Source organism: Drosophila ananassae (assembly GCF_017639315.1).
Source record: "Drosophila ananassae strain 14024-0371.13 chromosome 4 unlocalized genomic scaffold, ASM1763931v2 tig00000054, whole genome shotgun sequence".
Classification (NCBI taxonomy): Eukaryota; Metazoa; Arthropoda; class Insecta; order Diptera; family Drosophilidae; genus Drosophila; species Drosophila ananassae.
The window spans coordinates 2,609,034-2,628,949 of record NW_025319037.1 but is presented as its reverse complement, the minus strand read 5'-3'; the positions used below and the strand labels follow the sequence as shown (position 1 = coordinate 2,628,949).

The window sequence follows — 19,916 nt, the reverse complement described above, 5'->3', positions numbered from 1 at the left end:
ATGTCAATATAGTTACTCATTTTGTAAGTGGCGCTCTCGTGGTATCTGCCAGAACTATTTTTGAATGAATATGAAATTTATATTTTTATTTTCCCGTTAATTTTGCAATTTTTTCAAAATTTCGGGGGGGGTTCGAACCCCTCAAAACCCCCCCCCTGCGTGCGCCCCTGATCGGTCGACTATATCCTATAGCTGCCATGTAACTGATTGATCGGAATTGCCATTTTGGTGTTTTTTAAGTTAGAGGGTTGGGACTTTCCACACATGTTATATTTGAATAAATATATACACTGCTGGCCAAAATAATAAGTACAGGCTCATAAGATTTCTTCTATGTCGCGTAAATCTTTTTTGATTACCGTAACGAACCAATTCTAATTTCTTTTATTTTTCTGCCATAATGTTGATTATAAAAATACTTAACATAAGAATATTTCACGAAATCTGTAGAATTTATTGTCGATTAAACCTAAAAAACATAAAAAAGGGTTGGTCAAAAAAATAAGTACAGCAATTCTTCAAAGCCTCTAACTTAAAAATAAAAAACATTTTCTCAATTTTTTTCGTTTTCGATGCTAACTGGGCGACGCTAATTTGACAGACAAAAATATTTCCTGGATTTAAAAAAAGTTTTTAATTTTATACGTTTTGAATTTTTGAACCTGTCGCGGAACGGATTAGGGTTATTGATAGTTAGTTAAGTTTAAACTCAGCGCCGCAGTATTATTTGTATCGATAGCTTTGGTATTTAAGTTTAGATTATCTGGTCCCACGAAAAAAAGTGTAACAAGAGGGAAACAATTTGGCGGAATTAGACCGATTTGCGCCATCACGATAAGAGGGAAGAGAAACTGCGGTAGGTTAAAGACTAAGTAGTTGTAAAGATAAGTAAGTAATGTAACTCTTCCAGAATAAAACCATCAACAAACACAGAACTCCAACTGTTGTCCAGCACTAGTGTTTAAAGGCATTCCCTGTGATCGGCCAAGCGGCGACAGAACCCAAACAACATTTTTGGCCACCCTGACGGAGTGAGATGGAAAATATGGAAAAAATGGACGGAGTAAGATGGCAAGACTCTTTTGTGTCTGCTTCTCCAAGAATTTCAAGCATTCGAGAAAACAGCAAGAAATTATTGCAAGAACTTCTAAATAGCTGCATTATTGAAAGTGAAGTTTGTTTCCAAGGTTCTTCAAAAGCCAAAACAAATCAAAGCTCTGATTGCGAAGTTTCCGAAAATGCATACTATCACTAGTCCATTGTCCACCAAAAAAAATTGTACTGTAAACTTCCAAAATGAAGTTTTGCAACATTGCCAACAGACCAAGCCAACTTCATTCGACTTTGAATATGCTGAATGTAATATGGTCAATACTGAAAAGATAGGAAGAGTGTATGGTCTTTAGATATACCCCAAGTCATGGAAATCGCCATAATTTCAAAACAGAAGATGTGGTTTTAAAAATAATACCGATCGAGGGTTCCACTGAAATCAACGGAGAAATGCAAAAAACATTTAAACATATTTTGCCTGAAATAATTATTTAAAAAAAAATGAGCAGTCTTCGAAACGGAAAAAACAACATTACGAGTGGATTTTAAAATTTAAATAAGGTATATTTTTATTATAATTTTGGTTAAAAGTGTGCAACGCAGTGAAGGAGACATCTCCGACCCTTTAAAGTATATATATTCTTCATCAGGATCACCTTCTGAGTCGATATAAGCATGTCCGTCTGCCCGTCTGTCTGTCGGTTTCTACGCAAACTAGTCTCTCAGTTTTAGAGCTATCGAGTTGAAACTTTGCACACATCCTTCTTTTTCTTGCAGGTAGTACATAAGTCGGAACGGCCGGGATCGGTCGACTATATCCTATAGCTGCCATGTAACTGATTGATCGGAATTGCCATTTTGGTGTTTTTTAAGTTAGAGGGTTGGGACTTTCCACACATGTTATATTTGAATAAATATATACACTGCTGGCCAAAATAATAAGTACAGGCTCATAAGATTTCTTCTATGTCACGTAAATCTTTTTTGATTACCGTAACGAACCAATTCTAATTTCTTTTATTTTTCTGGCATAATGTTGATTATAAAAATACTTCACATAAGAATATTTCACGAAATCTGTAGAATTTATTGTCGATTAAACCTAAAAAACATAAAAAAGGGTTGGTCAAAAAAATAAGTACAGCAATTCTTCAAAGCCTCTAACTTAAAAATAAAAAACATTTTCTCAATTTTTTTCGTTTTCGATGCTAACTGGGCGACGCTAATTTGACAGACAAAAATATTTCCTGGATTTAAAAAAAGTTTTTAATTTTATACGTTTTGAATTTTTGAACCTGTCGCGGAACGGATTAGGGTTATTGATAGTTAGTTAAGTTTAAACTCAGCGCCGCAGTATTATTTGTATCGATAGCTTTGGTATTTAAGTTTAGATTATCTGGTCCCACGAAAAAAAGTGTAACAAGAGGGAAACAATTTGGCGGAATTAGACCGATTTGCGCCATCACGATAAGAGGGAAGAGAAACTGCGGTAGGTTAAAGACTAAGTAGTTGTAAAGATAAGTAAGTAATGTAACTCTTCCAGAACAAAACCATCAACAAACACAGAACTCCAACTGTTGTCCTGCACTAGTGTTTAAAGTGTTGAAAAGATTGTAGGAGTGTATGGTCTTTAGATATACCCCAAGTCATGGAAATCGCCATAATTTCAAAACAGAAGATGTGGTTTTAAAAATAATACCGATCGAGGGTTCCACTGAAATCAACGGAGAAATGCAAAAAACATTTAAACATATTTTGCCTGAAATAATTATTTAAAAAAAAAATGAGCAGTCTTCGAAACGGAAAAAACAACATTACGAGTGGATTTTAAAATTTAAATAAGGTATATTTTTATTATAATTTTGGTTAAAAGTGTGCAACGCAGTTAAGGAGACATCTCCGACCCTATAAAGTATATATATTTTTCATCAGGATCACCTTCTGAGTCGATATAAGCATGTCCGTCTGCCCGTCTGTCTGTCGGTTTCTACGCAAACTAGTCTCTCAGTTTTAGAGCTATCGAGTTGAAACTTTGCACACATCCTTCTTTTTCTTGCAGGTAGTACATAAGTCGGAACGGCCGGGATCGGTCGACTATATCCTATAGCTGCCATGTAACTGATTGATCGGAATTGCCATTTTGGTGTTTTTTAAGTTAGAGGGTTGGGACTTTCCACACATGTTATATTTGAATAAATATATACACTGCTGGCCAAAATAATAAGTACAGGCTCATAAGATTTCTTCTATGTCACGTAAATCTTTTTTGATTACCGTAACGAACCAATTCTAATTTCTTTTATTTTTCTGGCATAATGTTGATTATAAAAATACTTAACATAAGAATATTTCACGAAATCTGTAGAATTTATTGTCGATTAAACCTAAAAAACATAAAAAAGGGTTGGTCAAAAAAATAAGTACAGCAATTCTTCAAAGCCTCTAACTTAAAAATAAAAAACATTTTCTCAATTTTTTTCGTTTTCGATGCTAACTGGGCGACGCTAATTTGACAGACAAAAATATTTCCTGGATTTAAAAAAAGTTTTTAATTTTATACGTTTTGAATTTTTGAACCTGTCGCGGAACGGATTAGGGTTATTGATAGTTAGTTAAGTTTAAACTCAGCGCCGCAGTATTATTTGTATCGATAGCTTTGGTATTTAAGTTTAGATTATCTGGTCCCACGAAAAAAAGTGTAACAAGAGGGAAACAATTTGGCGGAATTAGACCGATTTGCGCCATCACGATAAGAGGGAAGAGAAACTGCGGTAGGTTAAAGACTAAGTAGTTGTAAAGATAAGTAAGTAATGTAACTCTTCCAGAATAAAACCATCAACAAACACAGAACTCCAACTGTTGTCCAGCACTAGTGTTTAAAGTGTTTAAAGGCATTCCCTGTGATCGGCCAAGCGGCGACAGAACCCAAACAACATTTTTGGCCACCCTGACGGAGTGAGATGGAAAATATGGAAAAAATGGACGGAGTAAGATGGCAAGACTCTTTTGTGTCTGCTTCTCCAAGAATTTCAAGCATTCGAGAAAACAGCAAGAAATTATTGCAAGAACTTCTAAATAGCTGCATTATTGAAAGTGAAGTTTGTTTCCAAGGTTCTTCAAAAGCCAAAACAAATCAAAGCTCTGATTGCGAAGTTTCCGAAAATGCATACTATCACTAGTCCATTGTCCACCAAAAAAAATTGTACTGTAAACTTCCAAAATGAAGTTTTGCAACATTGCCAACAGACCAAGCCAACTTCATTCGACTTTGAATATGCTGAATGTAATATGGTCAATACTGAAAAGATAGGAAGAGTGTATGGTCTTTAGATATACCCCAAGTCATGGAAATCGCCATAATTTCAAAACAGAAGATGTGGTTTTAAAAATAATACCGATCGAGGGTTCCACTGAAATCAACGGAGAAATGCAAAAAACATTTAAACATATTTTGCCTGAAATAATTATTTTAAAAAAAATGAGCAGTCTTCGAAACGGAAAAAACAACATTACGAGTGGATTTTAAAATTTAAATAAGGTATATTTTTATTATAATTTTGGTTAAAAGTGTGCAACGCAGTGAAGGAGACATCTCCGACCCTTTAAAGTATATATATTCTTCATCAGGATCACCTTCTGAGTCGATATAAGCATGTCCGTCTGCCCGTCTGTCTGTCGGTTTCTACGCAAACTAGTCTCTCAGTTTTAGAGCTATCGAGTTGAAACTTTGCACACATCCTTTTTTTTCTTGCAGGTAGTACATAAGTCGGAACGGCCGGGATCGGTCGACTATATCCTATAGCTGCCATGTAACTGATTGATCGGAATTGCCATTTTGGTGTTTTTTAAGTTAGAGGGTTGGGACTTTCCACACATGTTATATTTGAATAAATATATACACTGCTGGCCAAAATAATAAGTACAGACTCATAAGATTTCTTCTATGTCACGTAAATCTTTTTTGATTACCGTAACGAACCAATTCTAATTTCTTTTATTTTTCTGCCATAATGTTGATTATAAAAATACTTAACATAAGAATATTTCACGAAATCTGTAGAATTTATTGTCGATTAAACCTAAAAAACATAAAAAAGGGTTGGTCAAAAAAATAAGTACAGCAATTCTTCAAAGCCTCTAACTTAAAAATAAAAAACATTTTCTCAATTTTTTTCGTTTTCGATGCTAACTGGGCGACGCTAATTTGACAGACAAAAATATTTCCTGGATTTAAAAAAAGTTTTTAATTTTATACGTTTTGAATTTTTGAACCTGTCGCGGAACGGATTAGGGTTATTGATAGTTAGTTAAGTTTAAACTCAGCGCCGCAGTATTATTTGTATCGATAGCTTTGGTATTTAAGTTAAGATTATCTGGTCCCACGAAAAAAAGTGTAACAAGAGGGAAACAATTTGGCGGAATTAGACCGATTTGCGCCATCACGATAAGAGGGAAGAGAAACTGCGGTAGGTTTAAGACTAAGTAGTTGTAAAGATAAGTAAGTAATGTAACTCTTCCAGAATATAACCATCAACAAACACAGAACTCCAACTGTTGTCCAGCACTAGTGTTTAAAGTGTTTAAAGGCATTCCCTGTGATCGGCCAAGCGGCGACAGAACCCAAACAACATTTTTGGCCACCCTGACGGAGTGAGATGGAAAATATGGAAAAAATGGACGGAGTAAGATGGCAAGACTCTTTTGTGTCTGCTTCTCCAAGAATTTCAAGCATTCGAGAAAACAGCAAGAAATTATTGCAAGAACTTCTAAATAGCTGCATTATTGAAAGTGAAGTTTGTTTCCAAGGTTCTTCAAAAGCCAAAACAAATCAAAGCTCTGATTGCGAAGTTTCCGAAAATGCATACTATCACTAGTCCATTGTCCACCAAAAAAAATTGTACTGTAAACTTCCAAAATGAAGTTTTGCAACATTGCCAACAGACCAAGCCAACTTCATTCGACTTCGAATATGCTGAATGTAATATGGTCAATACTGAAAAGATTGGAGGAGTGTATGGAGAAGTCTTTAGATATACCCCAAGTCATGGAAATCGCCATAATTTCAAAACAGAAGATGTGGTTTTAAAAATAATACCGATCGAGGGTTCCACTGAAATCAACGGAGAAATGCAAAAAACATTTAAACATATTTTGCCTGAAATAATTATTTAAAAAAAAATGAGCAGTCTTCGAAACGGAAAAAACAACATTACGAGTGGATTTTAAAATTTAAATAAGGTATATTTTTATTATAATTTTGGTTAAAAGTGTTCAACGCAGTGAAGGAGACATCTCCGACCCTTTAAAGTATATATATTCTTCATCAGGATCACCTTCTGAGTCGATATAAGCATGTCCGTCTGCCCGTCTGTCTGTCGGTTTCTACGCAAACTAGTCTCTCAGTTTTAGAGCTATCGAGTTGAAAATTTGCACACATCCTTCTTTTTCTTGCAGGTAGTACATAACTCGGAACGGCCGGGATCGGTCGACTATATCCTATAGCTGCCATGTAACTGATTGATCGGAATTGCCATTTTGGTGTTTTTTAAGTTAGAGGGTTGGGACTTTCCACACATGTTATATTTGAATAAATATATACACTGCTGGCCAAAATAATAAGTACAGGCTCATAAGATTTCTTCTATGTCACGTAAATCTTTTTTGATTACCGTAACGAACCAATTCTAATTTCTTTTATTTTTCTGCCATAATGTTGATTATAAAAATACTTAACATAAGAATATTTCACGAAATCTGTAGAATTTATTGTCGATTAAACCTAAAAAACATAAAAAAGGGTTGGTCAAAAAAATAAGTACAGCAATTCTTCAAAGCCTCTAACTTAAAAATAAAAAACATTTTCTCAATTTTTTTCGTTTTCGATGCTAACTGGGCGACGCTAATTTGACAGACAAAAATATTTCCTGGATTTAAAAAAAGTTTTTAATTTTATACGTTTTGAATTTTTGAACCTGTCGCGGAACGGATTAGGGTTATTGATAGTTAGTTAAGTTTAAACTCAGCGCCGCAGTATTATTTGTATCGATAGCTTTGGTATTTAAGTTAAGATTATCTGGTCCCACGAAAAAAAGTGTAACAAGAGGGAAACAATTTGGCGGAATTAGACCGATTTGCGCCATCACGATAAGAGGGAAGAGAAACTGCGGTAGGTTTAAGACTAAGTAGTTGTAAAGATAAGTAAGTAATGTAACTCTTCCAGAATATAACCATCAACAAACACAGAACTCCAACTGTTGTCCAGCACTAGTGTTTAAAGTGTTTAAAGGCATTCCCTGTGATCGGCCAAGCGGCGACAGAACCCAAACAACATTTTTGGCCACCCTGACGGAGTGAGATGGAAAATATGGAAAAAATGGACGGAGTAAGATGGCAAGACTCTTTTGTGTCTGCTTCTCCAAGAATTTCAAGCATTCGAGAAAACAGCAAGAAATTATTGCAAGAACTTCTAAATAGCTGCATTATTGAAAGTGAAGTTTGTTTCCAAGGTTCTTCAAAAGCCAAAACAAATCAAAGCTCTGATTGCGAAGTTTCCGAAAATGCATACTATCACTAGTCCATTGTCCACCAAAAAAAATTGTACTGTAAACTTCCAAAATGAAGTTTTGCAACATTGCCAACAGACCAAGCCAACTTCATTCGACTTTTCGACTTTTTCATTCGAAGTCATGGAAATCGCCATAATTTCAAAACAGAAGATGTGGTTTTAAAAATAATACAGATCGAGGGTTCCACTGAAATCAACGGAGAAATGCAAAAAACATTTAAACATATTTTGCCTGAAATAATTATTTAAAAAAAAATGAGCAGTCTTCGAAACGGAAAAAACAACATTACGAGTGGATTTTAAAATTTAAATAAGGTATATTTTTATTATAATTTTGGTTAAAAGTGTGCAACGCAGTGAAGGAGACATCTCCGACCCTTTAAAGTATATATATTCTTCATCAGGATCACCTTCTGAGTCGATATAAGCATGTCCGTCTGCCCGTCTGTCTGTCGGTTTCTACGCAAACTAGTCTCTCAGTTTTAGAGCTATCGAGTTGAAACTTTGCACACATCCTTCTTTTTCTTGCAGGTAGTACATAAGTCGGAACGGCCGGGATCGGTCGACTATATCCTATAGCTGCCATGTAACTGATTGATCGGAATTGCCATTTTGGTGTTTTTTAAGTTAGAGGGTTGGGACTTTCCACACATGTTATATTTGAATAAATATATACACTGCTGGCCAAAATAATAAGTACAGGCTCATAAGATTTCTTCTATGTCACGTAAATCTTTTTTGATTACCGTAACGAACCAATTCTAATTTCTTTTATTTTTCTGGCATAATGTTGATTATAAAAATACTTCACATAAGAATATTTCACGAAATCTGTAGAATTTATTGTCGATTAAACCTAAAAAACATAAAAAAGGGTTGGTCAAAAAAATAAGTACAGCAATTCTTCAAAGCCTCTAACTTAAAAATAAAAAACATTTTCTCAATTTTTTTCGTTTTCGATGCTAACTGGGCGACGCTAATTTGACAGACAAAAATATTTCCTGGATTTAAAAAAAGTTTTTAATTTTATACGTTTTGAATTTTTGAACCTGTCGCGGAACGGATTAGGGTTATTGATAGTTAGTTAAGTTTAAACTCAGCGCCGCAGTATTATTTGTATCGATAGCTTTGGTATTTAAGTTTAGATTATCTGGTCCCACGAAAAAAAGTGTAACAAGAGGGAAACAATTTGGCGGAATTAGACCGATTTGCGCCATCACGATAAGAGGGAAGAGAAACTGCGGTAGGTTAAAGACTAAGTAGTTGTAAAGATAAGTAAGTAATGTAACTCTTCCAGAATAAAACCATCAACAAACACAGAACTCCAACTGTTGTCCAGCACTAGTGTTTAAAGTGTTTAAAGGCATTCCCTGTGATCGGCCAAGCGGCGACAGAACCCAAACAACATTTTTGGCCACCCTGACGGAGTGAGATGGAAAATATGGAAAAAATGGACGGAGTAAGATGGCAAGACTCTTTTGTGTCTGCTTCTCCAAGAATTTCAAGCATTCGAGAAAACAGCAAGAAATTATTGCAAGAACTTCTAAATAGCTGCATTATTGAAAGTGAAGTTTGTTTCCAAGGTTCTTCAAAAGCCAAAACAAATCAAAGCTCTGATTGAGAAGTTTCCGAAAATGCATACTATCACTAGTCCATTGTCCACCAAAAAAAATTGTACTGTAAACTTCCAAAATGAAGTTTTGCAACATTGCCAACAGACCAAGCCAACTTCATTCGACTTTGAATATGCTGAATGTAATATGGTCAATACTGAAAAGATTGGAGGAGTGTATGGTCTTTAGATATACCCCAAGTCATGGAAATCGCCATAATTTCAAAACAGAAGATGTGGTTTTAAAAATAATACCGATCGAGGGTTCCACTGAAATCAACGGAGAAATGCAAAAAACATTTAAACATATTTTGCCTGAAATAATTATTTAAAAAAAAATGAGCAGTCTTCGAAACGGAAAAAACAACATTACGAGTGGATTTTAAAATTTAAATAAGGTATATTTTTATTATAATTTTGGTTAAAAGTGTGCAACGCAGTGAAGGAGACATCTCCGACCCTTTAAAGTATATATATTCTTCATCAGGATCACCTCCTGAGTCGATATAAGCATGTCCGTCTGCCCGTCTGTCTGTCGGTTTCTACGCAAACTAGTCTCTCAGTTTTAGAGCTATCGAGTTGAAACTTTGCACACATCCTTCTTTTTCTTGCAGGTAGTACATAAGTCGGAACGGCCGGGATCGGTCGACTATATCCTATAGCTGCCATGTAACTGATTGATCGGAATTGCCATTTTGGTGTTTTTTAAGTTAGAGGGTTGGGACTTTCCACACATGTTATATTTGAATAAATATATACACTGCTGGCCAAAATAATAAGTACAGGCTCATAAGATTTCTTCTATGTCACGTAAATCTTTTTTGATTACCGTAACGAACCAATTCTAATTTCTTTTATTTTTCTGGCATAATGTTGATTATAAAAATACTTAACATAAGAATATTTCACGAAATCTGTAGAATTTATTGTCGATTAAACCTAAAAAACATAAAAAAGGGTTGGTCAAAAAAATAAGTACAGCAATTCTTCAAAGCCTCTAACTTAAAAATAAAAAACATTTTCTCAATTTTTTTCGTTTTCGATGCTAACTGGGCGACGCTAATTTGACAGACAAAAATATTTCCTGGATTTAAAAAAAGTTTTTAATTTTATACGTTTTGAATTTTTGAACCTGTCGCGGAACGGATTAGGGTTATTGATAGTAAGTTAAGTTTAAACTCAGCGCCGAAGTATTATTTGTATCGATAGCTTTGGTATTTAAGTTTAGATTATCTGGTCCCACGAAAAAAAGTGTAACAAGAGGGAAACAATTTGGCGGAATTAGACCGATTTGCGCCATCACGATAAGAGGGAAGAGAAACTGCGGTAGGTTAAAGACTAAGTAGTTGTAAAGATAAGTAAGTAATGTAACTCTTCCAGAATAAAACCATCAACAAACACAGAACTCCAACTGTTGTCCAGCACTAGTGTTTAAAGTGTTTAAATGCATTCCCTGTGATCGGCCAAGCGGCGACAGAACCCAAACAACATTTTTTGCCACCCTGACGGAGTGAGATGGAAAATATGGAAAAAATGGACGGAGTAAGATGGCAAGACTCTTTTGTGTCTGCTTCTCCAAGAATTTCAAGCATTCGAGAAAACAGCAAGAAATTATTGCAAGAACTTCTAAATAGCTGCATTATTGAAAGTGAAGTTTGTTTCCAAGGTTCTTCAAAAGCCAAAACAAATCAAAGCTCTGATTGCGAAGTTTCCGAAAATGCATACTATCACTAGTCCATTGTCCACCAAAAAAAATTGTACTGAAAACTTCCAAAATGAAGTTTTGCAACATTGCCAACAGACCAAGCCAACTTCATTCGACTTTGAATATGCTGAATGTAATATGGTCAATACTGAAAAGATTGGAAGAGTGTATGGTCTTTAGATATACCCCAAGTCATGGAAATCGCCATAATTTCAAAACAGAAGATGTGGTTTTAAAAATAATACCGATCGAGGGTTCCACTGAAATCAACGGAGAAATGCAAAAAACATTTAAACATATTTTGCCTGAAATAATTATTTAAAAAAAAATGAGCAGTCTTCGAAACGGAAAAAACAACATTACGAGTGGATTTTAAAATTTAAATAAGGTATATTTTTATTATAATTTTGGTTAAAAGTGTGCAACGCTGTGAAGGAGACATCTCCGACCCTTTAAAGTATATATATTCTTCATCAGGATCACCTCCTGAGTCGATATAAGCATGTCCGTCTGCCCGTCTGTCTGTCGGTTACTACGCAAACTAGTCTCTCAGTTTTAGAGCTATCGAGTTGAAACTTTGCACACATCCTTCTTTTTCTTGCAGGTAGTACATAAGTCGGAACGGCCGGGATCGGTCGACTATATCCTATAGCTGCCATGTAACTGATTGATCGGAATTGCCATTTTGGTGTTTTTTAAGTTAGAGGGTTGGGACTTTCCACACATGTTATATTTGAATAAATATATACACTGCTGGCCAAAATAATAAGTACAGGCTCATAAGATTTCTTCTATGTCACGTAAATCTTTTTTGATTACCGTAACGAACCAATTCTAATTTCTTTTATTTTTCTGCCATAATGTTGATTATAAAAATACTTAACATAAGAATATTTCACGAAATCTGTAGAATTTATTGTCGATTAAACCTAAAAAACATAAAAAAGGGTTGGTCAATAAAATAAGTACAGCAATTCTTCAAAGCCTCTAACTTAAAAATAAAAAACATTTTCTCAATTTTTTTCGTTTTCGATGCTAACTGGGCGACGCTAATTTGACAGACAAAAATATTTCCTGGATTTAAAAAAAGTTTTTAATTTTATACGTTTTGAATTTTTGAACCTGTCGCGGAACGGATTAGGGTTATTGATAGTAAGTTAAGTTTAAACTCAGCGCCGAAGTATTATTTGTATCGATAGCTTTGGTATTTAAGTTTAGATTATCTGGTCCCACGAAAAAAAGTGTAACAAGAGGGAAACAATTTGGCGGAATTAGACCGATTTGCGCCATCACGATAAGAGGGAAGAGAAACTGCGGTAGGTTTAAGACTAAGTAGTTGTAAAGATAAGTAAGTAATGTAACTCTTCCAGAATATAACCATCAACAAACACAGAACTCCAACTGTTGTCCAGCACTAGTGTTTAAAGTGTTGAAAAGATTGTAGGAGTGTATGGTCTTTAGATATACCCCAAGTCATGGAAATCGCCATAATTTCAAAACAGAAGATGTGGTTTTAAAAATAATACCGATCGAGGGTTCCACTGAAATCAACGGAGAAATGCAAAAAACATTTAAACATATTTTGCCTGAAATAATTATTTAAAAAAAAATGAGCAGTCTTCGAAACGGAAAAAACAACATTACGAGTGGATTTTAAAATTTAAATAAGGTATATTTTTATTATAATTTTGGTTAAAAGTGTGCAACGCTGTGAAGGAGACATCTCCGACCCTTTAAAGTATATATATTCTTCATCAGGATCACCTCCTGAGTCGATATAAGCATGTCCGTCTGCCCGTCTGTCTGTCGGTTACTACGCAAACTAGTCTCTCAGTTTTAGAGCTATCGAGTTGAAACTTTGCACACATCCTTCTTTTTCTTGCAGGTAGTACATAAGTCGGAACGGCCGGGATCGGTCGACTATATCCTATAGCTGCCATGTAACTGATTGATCGGAATTGCCATTTTGGTGTTTTTTAAGTTAGAGGGTTGGGACTTTCCACACATGTTATATTTGAATAAATATATACACTGCTGGCCAAAATAATAAGTACAGGCTCATAAGATTTCTTCTATGTCACGTAAATCTTTTTTGATTACCGTAACGAACCAATTCTAATTTCTTTTATTTTTCTGGCATAATGTTGATTATAAAAATACTTAACATAAGAATATTTCACGAAATCTGTAGAATTTATTGTCGATTAAACCTAAAAAACATAAAAAAGGGTTGGTCAAAAAAATAAGTACAGCAATTCTTCAAAGCCTCTAACTTAAAAATAAAAAACATTTTCTCAATTTTTTTCGTTTTCGATGCTAACTGGGCGACGCTAATTTGACAGACAAAAATATTTCCTGGATTTAAAAAAAGTTTTTAATTTTATACGTTTTGAATTTTTGAACCTGTCGCGGAACGGATTAGGGTTATTGATAGTTAGTTAAGTTTAAACTCAGCGCCGAAGTATTATTTGTATCGATAGCTTTGGTATTTAAGTTTAGATTATCTGGTCCCACGAAAAAAAGTGTAACAAGAGGGAAACAATTTGGCGGAATTAGACCGATTTGCGCCATCACGATAAGAGGGAAGAGAAACTGCGGTAGGTTAAAGACTAAGTAGTTGTAAAGATAAGTAAGTAATGTAACTCTTCCAGAATAAAACCATCAACAAACACAGAACTCCAACTGTTGTCCAGCACTAGTGTTTAAAGTGTTTAAATGCATTCCCTGTGATCGGCCAAGCGGCGACAGAACCCAAACAACATTTTTTGCCACCCTGACGGAGTGAGATGGAAAATATGGAAAAAATGGACGGAGTAAGATGGCAAGACTCTTTTGTGTCTGCTTCTCCAAGAATTTCAAGCATTCGAGAAAACAGCAAGAAATTATTGCAAGAACTTCTAAATAGCTGCATTATTGAAAGTGAAGTTTGTTTCCAAGGTTCTTCAAAAGCCAAAACAAATCAAAGCTCTGATTGCGAAGTTTCCGAAAATGCATACTATCACTAGTCCATTGTCCACCAAAAAAAATTGTACTGAAAACTTCCAAAATGAAGTTTTGCAACATTGCCAACAGACCAAGCCAACTTCATTCGACTTTGAATATGCTGAATGTAATATGGTCAATACTGAAAAGATTGGAAGAGTGTATGGTCTTTAGATATACCCCAAGTCATGGAAATCGCCATAATTTCAAAACAGAAGATGTGGTTTTAAAAATAATACCGATCGAGGGTTCCACTGAAATCAACGGAGAAATGCAAAAAACATTTAAACATATTTTGCCTGAAATAATTATTTAAAAAAAAATGAGCAGTCTTCGAAACGGAAAAAACAACATTACGAGTGGATTTTAAAATTTAAATAAGGTATATTTTTATTATAATTTTGGTTAAAAGTGTGCAACGCTGTGAAGGAGACATCTCCGACCCTTTAAAGTATATATATTCTTCATCAGGATCACCTCCTGAGTCGATATAAGCATGTCCGTCTGCCCGTCTGTCTGTCGGTTACTACGCAAACTAGTCTCTCAGTTTTAGAGCTATCGAGTTGAAACTTTGCACACATCCTTCTTTTTCTTGCAGGTAGTACATAAGTCGGAACGGCCGGGATCGGTCGACTATATCCTATAGCTGCCATGTAACTGATTGATCGGAATTGCCATTTTGGTGTTTTTTAAGTTAGAGGGTTGGGACTTTCCACACATGTTATATTTGAATAAATATATACACTGCTGGCCAAAATAATAAGTACAGGCTCATAAGATTTCTTCTATGTCACGTAAATCTTTTTTGATTACCGTAACGAACCAATTCTAATTTCTTTTATTTTTCTGCCATAATGTTGATTATAAAAATACTTAACATAAGAATATTTCACGAAATCTGTAGAATTTATTGTCGATTAAACCTAAAAAACATAAAAAAGGGTTGGTCAATAAAATAAGTACAGCAATTCTTCAAAGCCTCTAACTTAAAAATAAAAAACATTTTCTCAATTTTTTTCGTTTTCGATGCTAACTGGGCGACGCTAATTTGACAGACAAAAATATTTCCTGGATTTAAAAAAAGTTTTTAATTTTATACGTTTTGAATTTTTGAACCTGTCGCGGAACGGATTAGGGTTATTGATAGTAAGTTAAGTTTAAACTCAGCGCCGAAGTATTATTTGTATCGATAGCTTTGGTATTTAAGTTTAGATTATCTGGTCCCACGAAAAAAAGTGTAACAAGAGGGAAACAATTTGGCGGAATTAGACCGATTTGCGCCATCACGATAAGAGGGAAGAGAAACTGCGGTAGGTTTAAGACTAAGTAGTTGTAAAGATAAGTAAGTAATGTAACTCTTCCAGAATATAACCATCAACAAACACAGAACTCCAACTGTTGTCCAGCACTAGTGTTTAAAGTGTTGAAAAGATTGTAGGAGTGTATGGTCTTTAGATATACCCCAAGTCATGGAAATCGCCATAATTTCAAAACAGAAGATGTGGTTTTAAAAATAATACCGATCGAGGGTTCCACTGAAATCAACGGAGAAATGCAAAAAACATTTAAACATATTTTGCCTGAAATAATTATTTAAAAAAAAATGAGCAGTCTTCGAAACGGAAAAAACAACATTACGAGTGGATTTTAAAATTTAAATAAGGTATATTTTTATTATAATTTTGGTTAAAAGTGTGCAACGCAGTGAAGGAGACATCTCCGACCCTTTAAAGTATATATATTCTTCATCAGGATCACCTTCTGAGTCGATATAAGCATGTCCGTCTGCCCGTCTGTCTGTCGGTTTCTACGCAAACTAGTCTCTCAGTTTTAGAGCTATCGAGTTGAAACTTTGCACACATCCTTCTTTTTCTTGCAGGTAGTACATAAGTCGGAACGGCCGGGATCGGTCGACTATATCCTATAGCTGCCATGTAACTGATTGATCGGAATTGCCATTTTGGTGTTTTTTAAGTTAGAGGGTTGGGACTTTCCACACATGTTATATTTGAATAAATATATACACTGCTGGCCAAAATAATAAGTACAGGCTCATAAGATTTCTTCTATGTCACATAAATCTTTTTTGATTACCGTAACGAACCAATTCTAATTTCTTTTAGTTTTCTGGCATAATGTTGATTATAAAAATACTTCACATAAGAATATTTCACGAAATCTGTAGAATTTATTGTCGATTAAACCTAAAAAACATAAAAAAGGGTTGGTCAAAAAAATAAGTACAGCAATTCTTCAAAGCCTCTAACTTAAAAATAAAAAACATTTTCTCAATTTTTTTCGTTTTCGATGCTAACTGGGCGACGCTAATTTGACAGACAAAAATATTTCCTGGATTTAAAAAAAGTTTTTAATTTTATACGTTTTGAATTTTTGAACCTGTCGCGGAACGGATTAGGGTTATTGATAGTTAGTTAAGTTTAAACTCAGCACCGCAGTATTATTTGTATCGATAGCTTTGGTATTTAAGTTTAGATTATCTGGTCCCACGAAAAAAAGTGTAACAAGAGGGAAACAATTTGGCGGAATTAGACCGATTTGCGCCATCACGATAAGAGGGAAGAGAAACTGCGGTAGGTTTAAGACTAAGTAGTTGTAAAGATAAGTAAGTAATGTAACTCTTCCAGAATATAACCATAAACAAACACAGAACTCCAACTGTTGTCCAGCACTAGTGTTTAAAGTGTTGAAAAGATTGTAGGAGTGTATGGTCTTTAGATATACCCCAAGTCATGGAAATCGCCATAATTTCAAAACAGAAGATGTGGTTTTAAAAATAATACCGATCGAGGGTTCCACTGAAATCAACGGAGAAATGCAAAAAACATTTAAACATATTTTGCCTGAAATAATTATTTAAAAAAAAATGAGCAGTCTTCGAAACGGAAAAAACAACATTACGAGTGGATTTTAAAATTTAAATAAGGTATATTTTTATTATAATTTTGGTTAAAAGTGTGCAACGCAGTGAAGGAGACATCTCCGACCCTTTAAAGTATATATATTCTTCATCAGGATCACCTTCTGAGTCGATATAAGCATGTCCGTCTGCCCGTCTGTCTGTCGGTTTCTACGCAAACTAGTCTCTCAGTTTTAGAGCTATCGAGTTGAAACTTTGCACACATCCTTCTTTTTCTTGCAGGTAGTACATAAGTCGGAACGGCCGGGATCGGTCGACTATATCCTATAGCTGCCATGTAACTGATTGATCGGAATTGCCATTTTGGTGTTTTTTAAGTTAGAGGGTTGGGACTTTCCACACATGTTATATTTGAATAAATATATACACTGCTGGCCAAAATAATAAGTACAGGCTCATAAGATTTCTTCTATGTCACATAAATCTTTTTTGATTACCGTAACGAACCAATTCTAATTTCTTTTAGTTTTCTGGCATAATGTTGATTATAAAAATACTTCACATAAGAATATTTCACGAAATCTGTAGAATTTATTGTCGATTAAACCTAAAAAACATAAAAAAGGGTTGGTCAAAAAAATAAGTACAGCAATTCTTCAAAGCCTCTAACTTAAAAATAAAAAACATTTTCTCAATTTTTTTCGTTTTCGATGCTAACTGGGCGACGCTAATTTGACAGACAAAAATATTTCCTGGATTTAAAAAAAGTTTTTAATTTTATACGTTTTGAATTTTTGAACCTGTCGCGGAACGGATTAGGGTTATTGATAGTTAGTTAAGTTTAAACTCAGCACCGCAGTATTATTTGTATCGATAGCTTTGGTATTTAAGTTTAGATTATCTGGTCCCACCAAAAAAAGTGTAACAAGAGGGAAACAATTTGGCGGAATTAGACCGATTTGCGCCATCACGATAAGAGGGAAGAGAAACTGCGGTAGGTTTAAGACTAAGTAGTTGTAAAGATAAGTAAGTAATGTAACTCTTCCAGAATATAACCATCAACAAACACAGAACTCCAACTGTTGTCCAGCACTAGTGTTTAAAGTGTTGAAAAGATTGGAGGAGTGTATGGTCTTTAGATATACCCCAAGTCATGGAAATCGCCATAATTTCAAAACAGAAGATGTGGTTTTAAAAATAATACAGATCGAGGGTTCCACTGAAATCAACGGAGAAATGCAAAAAACATTTAAACATATTTTGCCTGAAATAATTATTTAAAAAAAATGAGCAGTCTTCGAAACGGAAAAAACAACATTACGAGTGGATTTTAAAATTTAAATAAGGTATATTTTTATTATAATTTTGGTTAAAAGTGTGCAACGCAGTGAAGGAGACATCTCCGACCCTTTAAAGTATATATATTCTTCATCAGGATCACCTCCTGAGTCGATATAAGCATGTCCGTCTGCCCGTCTGTCTGTCGGTTACTACGCAAACTAGTCTCTCAGTTTTAGAGCTATCGAGTTGAAACTTTGCACACATCCTTCTTTTTCTTGCAGGTAGTACATAAGTCGGAACGGCCGGGATCGGTCGACTATATCCTATAGCTGCCATGTAACTGATTGATCGGAATTGCCATTTTGGTGTTTTTTAAGTTAGAGGGTTGGGACTTTCCACACATGTTATATTTGAATAAATATATACACTGCTGGCCAAAATAATAAGTACAGGCTCATAAGATTTCTTCTATGTCACGTAAATCTTTTTTGATTACCGTAACGAACCAATTCTAATTTCTTTTATTTTTCTGCCATAATGTTGATTATAAAAATACTTAACATAAGAATATTTCACGAAATCTGTAGAATTTATTGTCGATTAAACCTAAAAAACATAAAAAAGGGTTGGTCAAAAAAATAAGTACAGCAATTCTTCAAAGCCTCTAACTTAAAAATAAAAAACATTTTCTCAATTTTTTTCGTTTTCGATGCTAACTGGGCGACGCTAATTTGACAGACAAAAATATTTCCTGGATTTAAAAAAAGTTTTTAATTTTATACGTTTTGAATTTTTGAACCTGTCGCGGAACGGATTAGGGTTATTGATAGTAAGTTAAGTTTAAACTCAGCGCCGAAGTATTATTTGTATCGATAGCTTTGGTATTTAAGTTTAGATTATCTGGTCCCACGAAAAAAAGTGTAACAAGAGGGAAACAATTTGGCGGAATTAGACCGATTTGCGCCATCACGATAAGAGGGAAGAGAAACTGCGGTAGGTTAAAGACTAAGTAGTTGTAAAGATAAGTAAGTAATGTAACTCTTCCAGAATAAAACCATCAACAAACACAGAACTCCAACTGTTGTCCAGCACTAGTGTTTAAAGTGTTTAAAGGCATTCCCTGTGATCGGCCAAGCGGCGACAGAACCCAAACAACATTTTTGGCCACCCTGACGGAGTGAGATGGAAAATATGGAAAAAATGGACGGAGTAAGATGGCAAGACTCTTTTGTGTCTGCTTCTCCAAGAATTTCAAGCATTCGAGAAAACAGCAAGAAATTATTGCAAGAACTTCTAAATAGCTGCATTATTGAAAGTGAAGTTTGTTTCCAAGGTCCTTTAAAAGCCAAAACAAATCAAAGCTCTGATTGCGAAGTTTCCGAAAATGCATACTATCACTAGTCCATTGTCCACCAAAAAAAATTGTACTGTAAACTTCCAAAATGAAGTTTTGCAACATTGCCAACAGACCAAGCCAACTTCATTCGACTTTGAATATGCTGAATGTAATATGGTCAATACTGAAAAGATTGGAGGAGTGTATGGTCTTTAGATATACCCCAAGTCATGGAAATCGCCATAATTTCAAAACAGAAGATGTGGTTTTAAAAATAATACCGATCGAGGGTAACATTTAAACATATTTTGCCTGAAATAATTATTTAAAAAAAAATGAGCAGTCTTCGAAACGGAAAAAACAACATTACGAGTGGATTTTAAAATTTAAATAAGGTATATTTTTATTATAATTTTGGTTAAAAGTGTGCAACGCAGTGAAGGAGACATCTCCGACCCTTTAAAGTCACCCTTTAGAGTCACAGGATCACCTCCTGAGTCGATA

At 34.6% G+C, this 19,916-nt stretch overlaps 1 long non-coding RNA gene across 1 annotated transcript; it reads left to right on the top strand.

Moving 5' to 3' along the window:
• Positions 1 to 13,126: 13,126 nt before the first annotated feature.
• LOC123257712 lies at positions 13,127 to 19,610 on the top strand. The gene is made up of 3 exons (XR_006507829.1): positions 13,127 to 13,532; positions 13,587 to 15,227; positions 19,124 to 19,610. It is a non-coding gene; the product is annotated as an uncharacterized LOC123257712 (long non-coding RNA).
• The last annotated feature ends 306 nt before the right edge of the window (positions 19,611 to 19,916 follow it).